We start from the raw sequence: 14,341 nt of genomic DNA, 5'->3' as shown, positions 1-14,341 counted from the left end.
CCGCCGCCGCTCACCTATTTACATCCCGACGACCTCCAGGTGTCCCCTCCGGCCTTGCTCCACTGCCCGTCTTCCCACGTCGCTGCATGTGGATCTTCCATAGTTCTTTGCCCAAAACGTAGCTCGTCCGGCGTACTTTCCATATTGCATTCTCGTCCTCACATCGTTTTGGACAAACACAACCGTGTTGTTATCTTCCCTTAGGACAGGGAATATGCTTCTTTTTTGTCGTCGCATGTGTCATCAACTATTATTGGCCAGTAATTGTTTCCTTTCTACTCGTTGCTATTGCGACCTTTTGGTGAACTGCACAAATCACTTTTTTCTTAAGAGTGTTTTGTGCAGTTGTACTAAAATGTCACACGGGCAACGTCTCTACATTTCAGTGTGACTGCACAAAGGGAGATTGGTTTTGCTCTATCCTCCTCATCCAACTCCGAGCCTAATCTTCTCCAACTAGTTAGTCTTAAGAGAGACTGCAAAGGTGACTGGCTTCTATTTGTGTGTTTATTGTTTCATCAGCAGTCCCCTATTATCATAATCACACTTAATATCTTTGGAACAGGGACGCTCAGCTCTATTTTAGTGGAACTGCACAAAATGATCGGAATGTTGCATGCTCCAGACAGCTACTTTTTTTCCCAGCATGCCTTGTTGATTTAGACAGAGCTGGGGGACGTTGCTGCCAATGAAAGCATGGATCAATTTTAATTTAACACCTTCTCACAACTCTGTCTTCAGTTGTGATGTAATTATTAGCTCTGATCTGCTAATAATTGACATGCATTAGCAAGGAAGTTAGTTTTTTATTGTTTCCGAAAGAGCATCGATGGCAAGACACGCGAAACAAAAGCTGAAAGCTCACACCATTGTACAATTTCATGTCGCTGGAAAATTATTTGTATAGTACGTCAATTATGTAAACAAATGATGGAAGCTTGATAGCATTGCCAGAAGCCTCTTCATCATCCGGGTCCATGTGCCATGCACAAAATTATACTCCTTCATTCCTAAATATTTGTCTTTTTACAAATTTCAAATGGGCATATTTTAGAGTGTAGATTCACTCATTTTGCTTCGTATGTGTACTCCCTCCGTTCCTAAATATTCTATTCGTCTTTCTAGAGATTTCAACAAGTGACTACATACGGAGCAAAATGAGTGAATCTACACTCTAAAATATGTCTATATACATCCGTATGTGCCAGTCCATTTGAAATCTCTAAAAAAGACAAATATTTGAGTAGTCACTCGTTGAAATCTCTAGAAAGACAAATACTCCGGAGTATATTTAAGAACCGAGGGGGTAGTGCACAACCGCATGGGAGACTCAGCTCGGTTGTTGCGCCGCATTAATAGTGAGTAATGAGCAGTCAAATCATAAGCCCCACCTTTCCCACTGTAAGTTGCTCTGAAAAAGCAACCATCAATACGCTCTTCTTTGAATCCGCTCATACTACTCCATCCGTCATTGTTTATACAGCGCGCTTCAGAAAAAAGAAAAAAAATCTGTGGGACCAAAGCGACTAGCGATCGGCCTGAAAAATAGCATTGGTAGTTATAGCACGGCGTCTATTACTAGAGGGAATAATGCGTACACACATGCATGCAGTGCTTCCACCCCGGGTACACACATGCATGCACTTACTCCACTCCGTAGTAGTACAGTACATGGAGAGAAAATTGTGGACTTGATTGCGGTTACCACGCCCTAATTAATTGAGCATTAAACCAAACGCGTCTAAAGTCTCTCTGGTGGTGGAAATGCATTGAGAGAAATGCATCATAATGAAGCGCGCCCTGTAAACTGTGACGGAGGGGGGAGTAGTATGAAGGTGCAAAACCAAGTACGCGTATGGCCAGTCAGTCAACGCACCTCCTCTTGGCATATCACTGACATGTGGGACAGGAGTGTGAGCAAACCGATCTCAATTGACGGCAAAGAGCCAACCCGCCGTTCCTTGAGAGAGACGAGGAGCGAGAACACACAGACGGGCTCGCACGGAGGCCAAGATATATTCAAGCATGGTTGGTTGATCGATATCATTCATTACATGTTGGGCTGCCGTTTTCCGCCCTTCTCCGGAATAAACATGTACTTTATCAGAGATAAAAAATAAGAGTACAGACGCTCCACCATGTGGTTCTAGTAGTAGTACTACTCGTACTACTGCGCTTGGCTCTTCGCCTCTTCGTGAGGTCGAACAATGATGGTACTCCGCATGTTGGGTACTATAGTGTATGCCTCTGACAATCTGACACCGAATGGACTGATGCATGTCCACCGAGGGTAGGTTGCATTAGTCAAAAGGCGTAAGCAAGCTTCTCCTCGTTCTGCGAGTTGATGGGACACACCAAAAAGTAGTGCTAGTCCATACTCCCTCCTTTCCGGTTAATATGGCTTAATCTTTTTTGTGGGTAAACGAGAGAGCTTTATTCATATATAAGCATTCTTAGGACGATCAGCCAAGACACTGGTCACTAGGAAGCGAGGTACCCCGCAAAAAAAGAAGTAGGAAGCGAGGTGTTTCATCAAGCCAGCTCTCGGCCACATTCAAAGTGCAGCAAGCACGGTTCGCACGACGATGCGCCGCACGGTTCGCACGAAGATGCGCCGCATGGTTCGCACGAAGATGCGCCGCAAGGTTTGCCGACCTGTTTACTTTGCGCTTGGTTGCTCGCCTATTCGGGAAGTCGAACAATAATAGCACTAGTAGTATAGTGTATGCTTCTGGCAATCTGACACTGAATTAACTGTTGCATGTCCACCGCCTGAGCGAGGGAGAGCTTGCATTAGTCAAAAGTTTCTCCTTGTCCTGCGAGCCACCGCGCGCAAGCTTCTCCCGTCCTGCAACCTTCTCCTCGTTCGGCAAGTTGACGGGACACAGCAAAGTAATGCTAGTCCATACTGCCTCCTCTCCGGTTAATATTGTCTTAATTTCAAACGAGATAAATACAATGTCTGTCACTGTATATTTGTAAAAATACGGTCAGTGGACTTCATAATACGCTCATTGCGCTCAATATATATATTTTCTGGTGTTTATACGGTCACTAGCTCACCCTGACTGAGTATGTGTGTGCATGCACGTGTAGGTTGAGCACTTGAGCGTGACTGTGTGTGTTCTGTCGGGTGCTCGGACATGCATGCATTAGGGCATCACACGTGTTTTTGCGTCCATGTGTACGTGTGACTGTTGCATACACGTAGGGGGAGTACGTGTAGGGGCCACTAAGGAGCAGTCAAATCACACAGTAAGTTAGTCGGAAGAAGCAACCATCATTTCACTCTTGAATGACACGTACGCAATATAAAATGGTTGATATGGAGAGAAAAAGAAAACCACTATATATACACTAGTAGGAGCCTAAGCTACAAGCCTGCTTGCTTAGGTTGCTCTCTTCACAAGCATAGAACGACGGGCCTGATCCCGCAGCTGGGGGAAGGGAACAATGTTCTGCGTAGACGCGGTCGACATCGGCGAGGGAGAAAACCCACAGTAGGTGCGTCCCAATCGGGGGTCACCGCGGTATGGGCCGATGCCGCGTCCCAACCGCCCTTCTAGCTACAGCCCGACGTCCCAGGTAGTCCATCTTCCTTTTGGAGCCTGCTTGCTCCACTGCCGTAGCTCCATCTCCATGTCGATCTTTCTCTACTTCTACCGGCTTCTACTTGTGATGAGTTTATGTCTCATGAACTAGTGCCAGTGCTATTATTCTAATCACACTTCTTCAATATCTTTGCCATCAGGGATGCTCAGGTCGATTTTAGTGGAACTGCACAAAAGCATCGTATGATCCGAGGGTGCCAGCCATCTTTCCTTCGACAGGTTCTACCTGGCCAGGAAATTAAATCATGTTTAGGGTTTAGGGTTTAAGTCGTAGTGACCCCATCAGTAGTTTTTCTTTCATACACGCTCTCACAACTTTTTTCTTTAGTTGTGAAGTAAATATTGGCTATGATCTGTGAATCATTGAGATGCATCAGCATGCGTGTTAGTTTTCCTTTGTATTTGATGGAATGTTGTAACGGGGCAACCTTGGAATAGGAATGAAAATGGAGTGGAAAGTTTCTGTTTTTCCGGAGAAAAAATGGAAACGGAGAGAAACCAATGTTTCATTTCGTTGGATCGCGCCATCAAGCAAAACCAACGTTTAAATCACGTCTGTCGTGTTCGTGTCTCACCCTCCTCCACGGCTCGACCCCACACGGTCGCTCGGCATGCCACTCACCGCAAACTGAGTATACGATAACTTTCCCGCCTGCTTGTCAATGGATCGCGCCATGGAGTACTAGCACTACTGGAAGAGATTGACGAGTTGGGGGAGGACAGCTAGCTGTAGCACGGACTCCCAAGAACTTTTTACATGCATGTTGTAGCCGGCTATTGCGACCTTTGAACGCGGAGCAGCCGCGTGCACTCGGAAGCGGCGCGGGCGACGCTCTCTCGGCCGGCGCGCCGCTTCAATGCCGGCGCGAGTGAGAGGTCGCGTCCGCTCTGGCCGGGCATGAATGCGGCACTGACCGTTTCGGGCGGGAAGCACGCGCGGGTGATGAAGAGGGTTCGGGTTGGTCAGGACCGGCCGTGGCAGCGGTCCGGACGTGCGCAAACAAGAGATGATGTACGTTAATATTGTTGCGTATATAATTAACAACGTAAATAATGTGCTAGTTGGACATATATGATTGGAGATGGAGATGGAAATGGAATTTTACGTAAACACGGATATGCATGTCTATGTCTATGTGTGTGTGCGCGACGACTCTCGCGACCTGGAAGTGGGGGCGTGTTTTTGATCGAGTTTTCTTTCTTCGTACGTTAGAAAAATTGTCTGCCAGTTTTTGTTTCTTTTTTCCGGGAACACGCGTATTCTATTTAAAACCACTGCTATGGAGAGATTTTTTTACTCCATTATAGCCTCTTGTTTGATAGAGTTTCTCGCGTCTCGCTCTCTCACCCTCTCCATATCAAAACAAGATGACAGTGTCCACTCTATCTCTCTCCTCACCGGTGGTCACAGATCCGGCCGAATCCCGTCCGCTGCGGGAGGTGAGGAGGTGCAGCGTTGACGTTGTCGCCGTCGGCGACGGAGGAAGCCGATGTGCACCGTCCTCTTGGAGCCAGCGCTGGCGCGGACGAAGATCCTTCGCGCCCTTGTTCGCTGCCGTCGTGTGGGCAGATCCCGCCCGCCCGCCTAAACGACATCTTGCCCACCTGAGGTATAACTTCTTGTACTGGTCAAGCTCCCCAGGTCGTTGCGTGCGGGTTTTCTTCTATGCGACTACTCCCCAGCTCCCCATGCATAGTAGCTAGGGTTCGTCGGCTGGTCCAACATCACCTACTAGTACTATTATAGAGGAAATGCCACTCGAAAAGTTGTCCTGATTTATGCCTCGGTGGAGGTATACATGTTGTTTCGACAAAAAGTACATGGTGGTTGTGCGGTCATTGTCCATATGGTGGTAGTACTATCACTGGTTAAATGAAGAAATGCTTTTTTTCTCGGGTATCCTGGTTTAGTTCCCATCAAGATAATTATGATGCTTCTGTTTGTTGGTGTACTTTTCATTAATTCTTATTGACAATTGAGATGTCGTTGCTAACCCTTTTTTATATTTTTGGAAACAGCGATGCGTGTCTCCATACCCGGGCATGTCTTCCTCAATTTTAGTGGAACTGCACAAAATTGGATGGCCATTGTTGTTCCGCCTCACTGTCCTCTGCCACGTGGTTCTTCCTTCCTCGAGCTTGATTACTGAGAAGAAACATACCACAGTGAGGATTTGTCGAACTTCATAGGTGCCTCACCCAAACTTGATGCCAAATGGATGATGCATCACCACGATGACCTATCGATGCTCATGGTTGCGCCTCACGGTTGCGTCGGCTGGTGAAGCTGATCGATTTTCAATGAAAAACAACATGTCTTCCATCAGTGCTCTTTGCTTGTTACGCACAAAGATGATATCCTTCGTCAGTTCACCTTGGTAGCGTTGGAGACGCAATCGTCTTTCACGTTGGTGCAATTTTATCACACAATTGGCTATGAACCAAATGTTTCCTTGAAGAAGGATCGACGTTGGTACTAAGAGCATAAGTTTTGTATTGATTTCTAAGCCTTCTCACAACTTTGTCTCCAGCTCCCCTGTAATTTTATTTGTCCAGCTATTAACTTTGATTTAAAAAATGGTGTGGACTAAAAACCCGAATGGACGTAGTAGCCCTCCATTTTTATTTACTCCGCATATTAGATTTGACTGAAGTCAAACTTTGTAATACTCTCAAACCTTTCCGATAATTGAAATTAAAATTCTTTATTTGTACACACTCTCACACGTTTCCGATAATTTGGCGCATGTGTGGTTGTTCACTTAAGGGAGGGTAGTGTACCACACGTGAAGGACAGGAAGTGCGACCAGGACGCGCGGGCGTGGATCGTTAGTTCATCGGAAGTAGTACTAGTTTTCTTCACTGTACATTAAATTAAGAGTTTCGTTTCATACTTACACAATTTAAAACGATTGTTATGGAGAGAATAAGAAAACCACTCCAGTATATATTAGTCGTATACACGAGAGTACTATATGGACGCAGCTTCATTGACTTAGTGCACCTGCCTTTGGATTTATGACAGGTGGGCCCAAAATGTGGCTGGCTCACCTGTCATACAGCCAAAAGCAGGTGCAGTGAAGGCACCGGAGCTCAGTCCGTACTACAGTAGTATATATATATAAGCGGGAGCCTCAGCGCTTGTTCGCTAGGGTTTGCACTCTCCACACGCTCGCCGCACTACATATATGTTACACGCTAGAGGCTCGGCGTTCATTTGGTAGGGTTTGCTATATTCACAGTCTCTCACCCTCTCTTCACCGGATCTAAACAAGACTTCGTTGGCCTCTTGTCTCTCTCTCCCCCCTCACAGCTGGTGAAGGAGGCGTCCGTATCCCATCGCACCGGGAAGGGGAGGAGGTGCAGCGTTCACTCTATCACCTTCGGCGAGGGAGGCAATCCACTGCCGGCTGCGCTATTCTCTTTCACCCAGCGCCTATGCGGGAGGGCCACCGACCCCTTCTTCCTCGCTGTCGTACGTAGTGTGGGCAGATCCGGCCTCCCGCCGCACGCCTTGCCACATCCTGACGACCCTAAGGTATAAGTTTCTTTGAAACCGTCGTTGCTCTAGCTGCATGTGGATCTTTTTCGATCTGTAGTCGAATCTAGGTCTTGGTTCAAAGAGGAAAGAAGGGTGCGGTGGGCTGGAGCAAGAATCTAGGACGTGGTTCAATGAGGAAAGGAGGGGCGGAAAGTAGTATAGACTGGCTATCCAGCCGCTTTGTAGGTCGAAAAGGGGAAAAGGGGGTAACCCAGTACACACATCTGTAAGGAACCGATCTCTTTGTTGAAAAGGGAAAGAAACTGGGGGGTCGGGTAGTTTGTGCAGGACTAGATTTGCTGCCCTCACATAGGAAGAAGGTTCAAAGAGAACAAATATGGGACCAGCGCATATATGCTGCTTGGCTACATACTCTGCATCACCCATTTATACGTGTGGACGCACATGGTGCTGGCATGTCCCATACAGCTATTTTGCTGTCGTTAATCTAAGAATGCCGCCGGAAAATTGAAGCAATGCCACTGTTAAAAGTAAATTACATTTTTTAACGAATGTTGTTTCAAGAGAATGTCTCTGTTAATATGAATCAATGCAACCGTTTTAGAACTTCTATTGTCCTACTTTGTTTTCCATCCAAGATAAGTTAGATGCTTCTTTCTGTCACCGTTTGTTTCATCCTCCTTTATCGGCAAGTAATTGTTTCCTTTTTTGCCTCTATTAAAACAGGGCTATCGATTCAACTTGTTGCTATTGCGACATTTTGCTTCGCTGCTCGAAATACTTATGTTTTAAGAGTGTTTTGTGCAGTTCAACTTGAATGTCACACTGGTGACTTTGCTTAATTTTGGTGGAACTGCACAAAAGGAGATCGAGATTCGTATTTTACCTTTGTCGGTCTCATGAAAGATTAGTACAGGCCTTCATCCACATGATTGTGTAGTGTGCTTTGAGATGTTGTGCTACTTGTATTGGTACTGTTTTAAATAAATGTTGAATTGAAGCTATTGTATTGTTGTCTTTTCCCATTAAGTAGTGAACAAAAATGGGACCAACCCAGACATGATGCTTGTTCCTTTGTTACAACAAACTCTGCATCACCCCCTTTATAAGTAGATGGAAGCACATACTGTTGTTGCGCCCACTCTCCCCTGGAACTGTTTATGCTTTTCGTTAATCTAATGCCGCTGGTAAAATTAAGCAATGCCACTCTTAGAATTAATTAACTACTGAATCTTAGTTCAAAACTGCAACACTTGTTAGGAATGGTACTATCCTGCTTTGTAGTTCTTTCTACATGTTTAACCAAGGTATTGTTAAGATAATGTCTCTGTTAAAATGAATCAGTTGCATTGTTTTAGGAATGGTACTTTTCTGCTTTGTCGTTCTTTATACATGTTGAAACAAGGCATTGTTAAGATAATGTCTCAGTCAATATGAATGAATCACACTGATGGAGAATTGCTACTCTCCTGCTTTGTTTCCCATTAAGATAAAGTAGATCAGTAGATGCTTTTCTTCTGGGAGTACAAGTCATCAGCCGTTATTTCTCAGTAATTGTTTCCCTTATACCTATTGTTGCTTACAGGGATATCAAAATTAAAGCTCGGTTTTATTCTGACTTCGATTTTAGTTGAACTGCACAAAAGGAGCCAATGTGTCCAAGGCAAACTGCTGCATTACTGGGTCCAGTAGGTCGTTCCACTTTGCAGAAAGAAGCAGTCACTGTTTGCACTACATTACAAAAGGAATGACCGAGAAGCTTTACAGAGTATTATTAGACACCGGTGACAGACTAGTCTGCAGAGACCATTGGCAATTTAACAACACGTGGAGTGCCCTAGGCAAAAAGTGCCCAAACAAGTACAAGAAGCTACGACAGGACTCCACGATCATAGGCATTACATATTTTGAATGGGAAAAGCTTGTCAAAGTTTAATCATTGATGTTAGCAAGAAGACGTTAGTTTAATATATTGGAATTGGAAAACCTTGTCAAAATTTGCTCATTGATGTTAGCCAGAAGACATGCATTTGATATTTTTGAGTGGGACGCCCTTGCTGTGAGCAGCGTCGAGTGTTTTTTCCTATTCCTGTGTTCAGTTTAGAAGTAAATAGTTACTCTGCTGAGATATTCTTGTGTTAAGAGTTTGTTCTGAATATTGTCTATGTAATGCCAGGCCTTGTGTTTGATTGCAAAGTTGAGCTTGGAATGTTGTGGCATGCGGCATCACGAGCTGTTCACCGTGCCTCCTGAGAATAATGCTTCATATTGTTTTGCATGTCGATCTAATGCCAGTGATTTGCTTGTTAAGAAGATCATCCTCTTCTATTGTTTCTGTGCTTAAGAAGTTCATCGTCTGATGTTTCATTCATAGCCTATACGACAAGTCGGGTAGGTTAGACGTGAAACCATATGATCTTCCGACCAACTCATGATATTAGGCCATGATTGGATCATCGTTTTCCAACCAAAACCGCTTGTAAAACTGACGCTTGTAAATTAAAGCAGATGGTCTCGGGCAAAGGCGCTTGGTTGGTCGATTTCGACTAGTAAAATATCGGAAGTACTTCACACACGATAAAAACGCTGAACGACACTCGGACGATTGCTAATCCAGCCGTTAGCTGTTGTTTTAGCCTTGCCCATGGATGGCATGATACGCACGTCGTGCATGTATCGTCTGGTAATGTCGTCCATATAGCAGTGCTCGTAAAATATACACTGGTCTCTCAAATTACACGCGTAACCCGCCGGTTTTACTTACAGACCTCGGGCCCTCGGTTTCATTACGCCTATATTTTACGCGTTGTTTCCGATGACGAGTAAATTACACTTGTATGTTAATACAGGTTTGAAATAAACCAGAGCTCCCAAGCGCGGCCTTACCGTTTCATGCCGTCTCAGTTTCTCGAAGGTGCTCATAGGTGTCCGATGATCCTGGCTTCCTGAATGAGCAGCGGGCGCTGTATCAGACCATCCGTAGGGCCCGCGAGGCCCTCTCCGTTGTCCTCCGAGTTGTTGCGCTCGCCATGGCGCCGAGCATTGTTAACATCGTCAATGAACATGAGGATTCAGGAGATGACTTTATTTTGACTGGATGACACTAGAGACCCACTAGGGCCATAGTCGTACGTACGCAAGTGCCTCCTTATTATGTACAACTATATATATTTTTTGCTTTCTCCTAGTTTCCTGACATCACGGTCCCACACCATTGTCAACCTATGTAGTCAATATAAACGAGAGAATTGCACAAGGTGCGGCCGACAGCTGGGACCAAGCAGCTCGAGCAATATTTGTGTTTTTGAGGCGTGAGCACTGCAGAGTTTTTCTTGGCGATGATTTCGTGTTCAGAGGAGAGCAGGGTATTAACTGGGCGGGCTGTGGCCCATCTAGCCCAGGCCAGATATCCAGCCCAGATACTAATTTTTTCAAGATGAAAATAGCTAACCCAGCTATACGTCTTTTTGAGAAATACCCAGGCAAGGTCAACTTGTTATTCTTCGCCCCGCTGGGCTGCAAATCTTTCCTAGGAGGGATGCATTAGGCTTAACAGGAAAATGGGCTTTAAAAAATAATAAATGGGATGTAATTATAAAAACTGGGCAGTAACTATAAAAAATGCACCAAACACGAAATTAGTTTATAAAATATTATTTATGGATTTTGAAAATCTTAAATTTTCATTGTTGCGCGCGCAATGTCTTGTTGGATTTTTACGTAATACAAATTTATATTTAATCTGACTAGAAATTTCAGGATAAAAATATTTCGGATCCCATCAAAATGTGGGAAATTTTATTGAATTCTGTCTTCAACGGTTGGTTGAAATTATTAATCATTGTCCTAGCTAGAAAATGGGTTGTACTTTTAACAAACTGTAACTGGGCTGTTGTAAATTCCATTAGAATTCAAAAATGGGTTGTACATTCTTACAAAACGCAAATGGGCTATAAGTTCTCTCCCACACACTTGTGGGCCTACTAAGTGACGCGTCCCCTAAAAAAATAAGTTGACGCGTATGCAAGGCTTTGTCAACTTATTATAGTCAACACACGGTTCTAGCAGCAGTGGCCGTTGGATGTCTATCCAACGGATGTCATGCTTCTTCTTCAATCTCGGATATTCTTAGCTTCGGCCGGCCAAAAAATGATTCCTCCCCCTGACATCTGGGGCGCACCGTTTCGGAGGCTGACCTGTGGGCCTACTAAGTTGGAGCGTACCAAGGGCTTTGTCAACTTAGTCAATATAAACGATTCTAGCTTCAGTGACCGTACGATGTCCATCCAACGGCCGTAGTGCTTCTTCAACCTCTGGTCTTTTTGGTCCAGCCGCCCAAAGCAGCGCCGGTCGTGCCGCCTGCTCCTGCCTCCCGTGGCCGGCTGTGCTGCCGCGGAGGCCTCACCGCCCCCATACTACTCCCACCGCTAGCCAGGCCATCCCTCCACTCACCAACACCCCATGCTATTCTGCGGCGACGGCAGCCTCACACCGCAGCCGAACCAGTGAACCCTCGTACTCCTCTCCACGCGGGCTTCCACTGCTGCGTCTTCCTCGGCTCCGCGTTGTCCCCTTCCTAGGCCTCGCCGTCGTCCACCGCCCTGGTGCTCTCGGCGCGGCGTGGTCAATGTGGTCAACGACCGACTTCCATCGGAAAAGTACTGTACGTGGAGAGGCTGACAGCTGGGTCCACGGCGGCCGCAAGGAAGTGCCTCCTTATTACGCGCAAAATAATTATTCCTTCACCTGACAGCGGGGACCCACCGGACGAGCCACCAGTATTTTGCGAAAAAAACGTTTCCCCCTGACTGCTGGTACCCACCGGACGGGCCACCGTATTTCGCAAAAAAAACGTTCCCCCCGCTGTCAGCTCGGACCCACCGGAAGTGCCTCCTTATTACGCACAAAAAAATGAATACTCCCCCGGCTAGCTTGGACCCACCTTGGTGGGAGGCTGACTTGTGGGCCTACTAAGTTGACGGGGACGAAGGGCTTTGTCAACTTAGTCAATATGAACGATTCTAGCTCCAGTGACCGTACGATGTCCATCCAACGGCCGTAGTGCTTCTTCAACCTCTCGTCTTCTTGCTCCAGCCGCCCAAAGCAGCGCCGGTCGTGCCGCAAGCTCCTGCCTCCCATGGCCGGCTGTGCTGCCACAGAGGCCTCATCGCCCCTACTATTCCCACCGCTGGCCAGGCCCTGCGGCGACGGTAGCCTCACACCGCAGCCGAACCAGTGAAACCTCGTACTCCTCTCCGCGCGGGCTTGCACTGCCGCGTCTTCCCCGGCTCCGTGTCGTCCCCTTCCTAGGCCTCGCTGTCGTCCACCGCCGTGGTGCTCTTCGCGCGGTGTGGTCAACGTGGTCAAGGAACGACTTCCATCGGAAGAGTACTGTACGTGGAGAGGCTGACAGCTGGGTCCACGGCCACAGCCCAGTTTTTTTGTGATTTGCCAAGTAAGTCGCTTTGTCAGGCCTGTTGGGCTGCAGATCTTTCAAGACGAGGAGAGCTTTCATTCGGCTGCCCGAGAAAATGACCCATCAGTAATGAGAAATGGGGTGTACATTTTTAAAACACATCAAACCGGCAATTAGTTTCAAATATCTTTTTTTTCATTTCAAGATTTTAAATTACATTAATTTTTATGCGTAGAGAATTTGTTGGATTTTATATTGATATACATTTATTTTTTAAATCAGTTTGAATGTGAGTCGAAATTTCGGGATCAAAAACAGTTCCGACCGCACCGAAATATGCAAAATTTCGTATAATTTTTTAACCGTGGCCACAATATGGGCTGTAATGCTAACAAAAAGAATATGGGCTCCAAAAAAACCTTAAGAATTAGCAAATGGGCTATAAATTATTAAAAATAATGGCAGATGGGATGTATGTTGTTTTCCACAGATTTGAGGCTTTCCTAAAAAAAGGTTGACGCACAAGCAGTGACTGTTGGATGTCCATCCAACGGCCGTCGTGCTTCTTCAATCTCTGCTCTTCCTGCTCCAGCCGCTCAAACAAGCGCCGGCGGGACTGCCTGCTCCCTCCTCCCCGCGGCCGGCTGTGCTGCCGCGCAGGCCTCACCGCCCCACTGTACTCCCATCGCTAGCCTAGCCATCCCTCTACTCACCCACACCTGCTATTATTCTCCGGCGACGGCAGACGAACCAGTAAACCCTCGTACAGTCGTACTCCCCTCCGCATGGGAAACAACTGCCGAGTCTTCCCTGCCTCCGTGTCGTCCCCTTCCTAGGCCTCGTCGTCATCCACCGCCGTGGTGCTCTCGGCGTGGCGTGGTCAATGTGGTCAACGACCGACTTCCATCGGAAGAGTACTGTGCGTGGAGACGCTGGCAGCTGGGTCCACGGCCGCAGCAAGGAAGTGCCTCCTTATTACGTGCAAAATAATTATTCCTCCACCTAACAGCGGGGACCCACCAGACGGGCCACCGTATTTCACGAAAAAACGTTCCCCCCTGACTGCTGGGACCCACCAGCTACACCTTCGCACGCAAGGAAGTGCGTCCGGGCAAAAAAAACAAAACGATTCGCCCCCCTGACTGCTCGGACCCACCAGCTACATCTTCGCACGGAAGGAAGTGCCTGACAGTCGGGACCCACCTGGTCGAAGCGTACGTAGCGTTGTCATTCTGGTCGCGAACGTGTACGTACATATATACTGGTGGATGTAGAGGCGCGCACGTGTCGTAGTAGAGGCGCGCACGTAGCATGTACACGTACGTACAGTGGCCAGGGTGCAAGAAAGAAAATACGGCCACGTATGTGTACATACGGGCGGGGTCTCGAACGCCTACTCGCGCATACGTACGGCGAGGGCTCATTGACATGGCTGGGTCGGAACGGAGAAACAGCGTCGTCGTCGTGTTCATGGGGAGGCAACGGAATGCGTCGTGTTCATGGGGAGGCAACGGAATGCGTCGTGTTCATCGGGAGGCAACGGAACGCGTGGGAGCCAACCAGCTAGGTCGGAACGGAATGCGTGGTCGTGTTCATCGGGAGGGCTTGGACGGAACAGGCGATGGAAACGAGGCCTGGCGTACCGCACAACGGAGGAAATGGACCTCCTACGTTCGGAACGGGGTCCTGTTGATCGAGAGGGGTGTGGCGTACCGCAAAACGGAGGAAACGGACCTCCTACGGTCGAAACGGGGGTCCTGTTGATCGGGAGGGGTGTGGCGTACCGCAAAACGGACGAAACGGACCTCCTAC

This window comes from Triticum aestivum, chromosome 7D, assembly GCF_018294505.1.
Source record: "Triticum aestivum cultivar Chinese Spring chromosome 7D, IWGSC CS RefSeq v2.1, whole genome shotgun sequence".
NCBI lineage: Eukaryota > Viridiplantae > Streptophyta > Magnoliopsida > Poales > Poaceae > Triticum > Triticum aestivum.
This window is presented reverse-complemented; position numbering follows the sequence as displayed.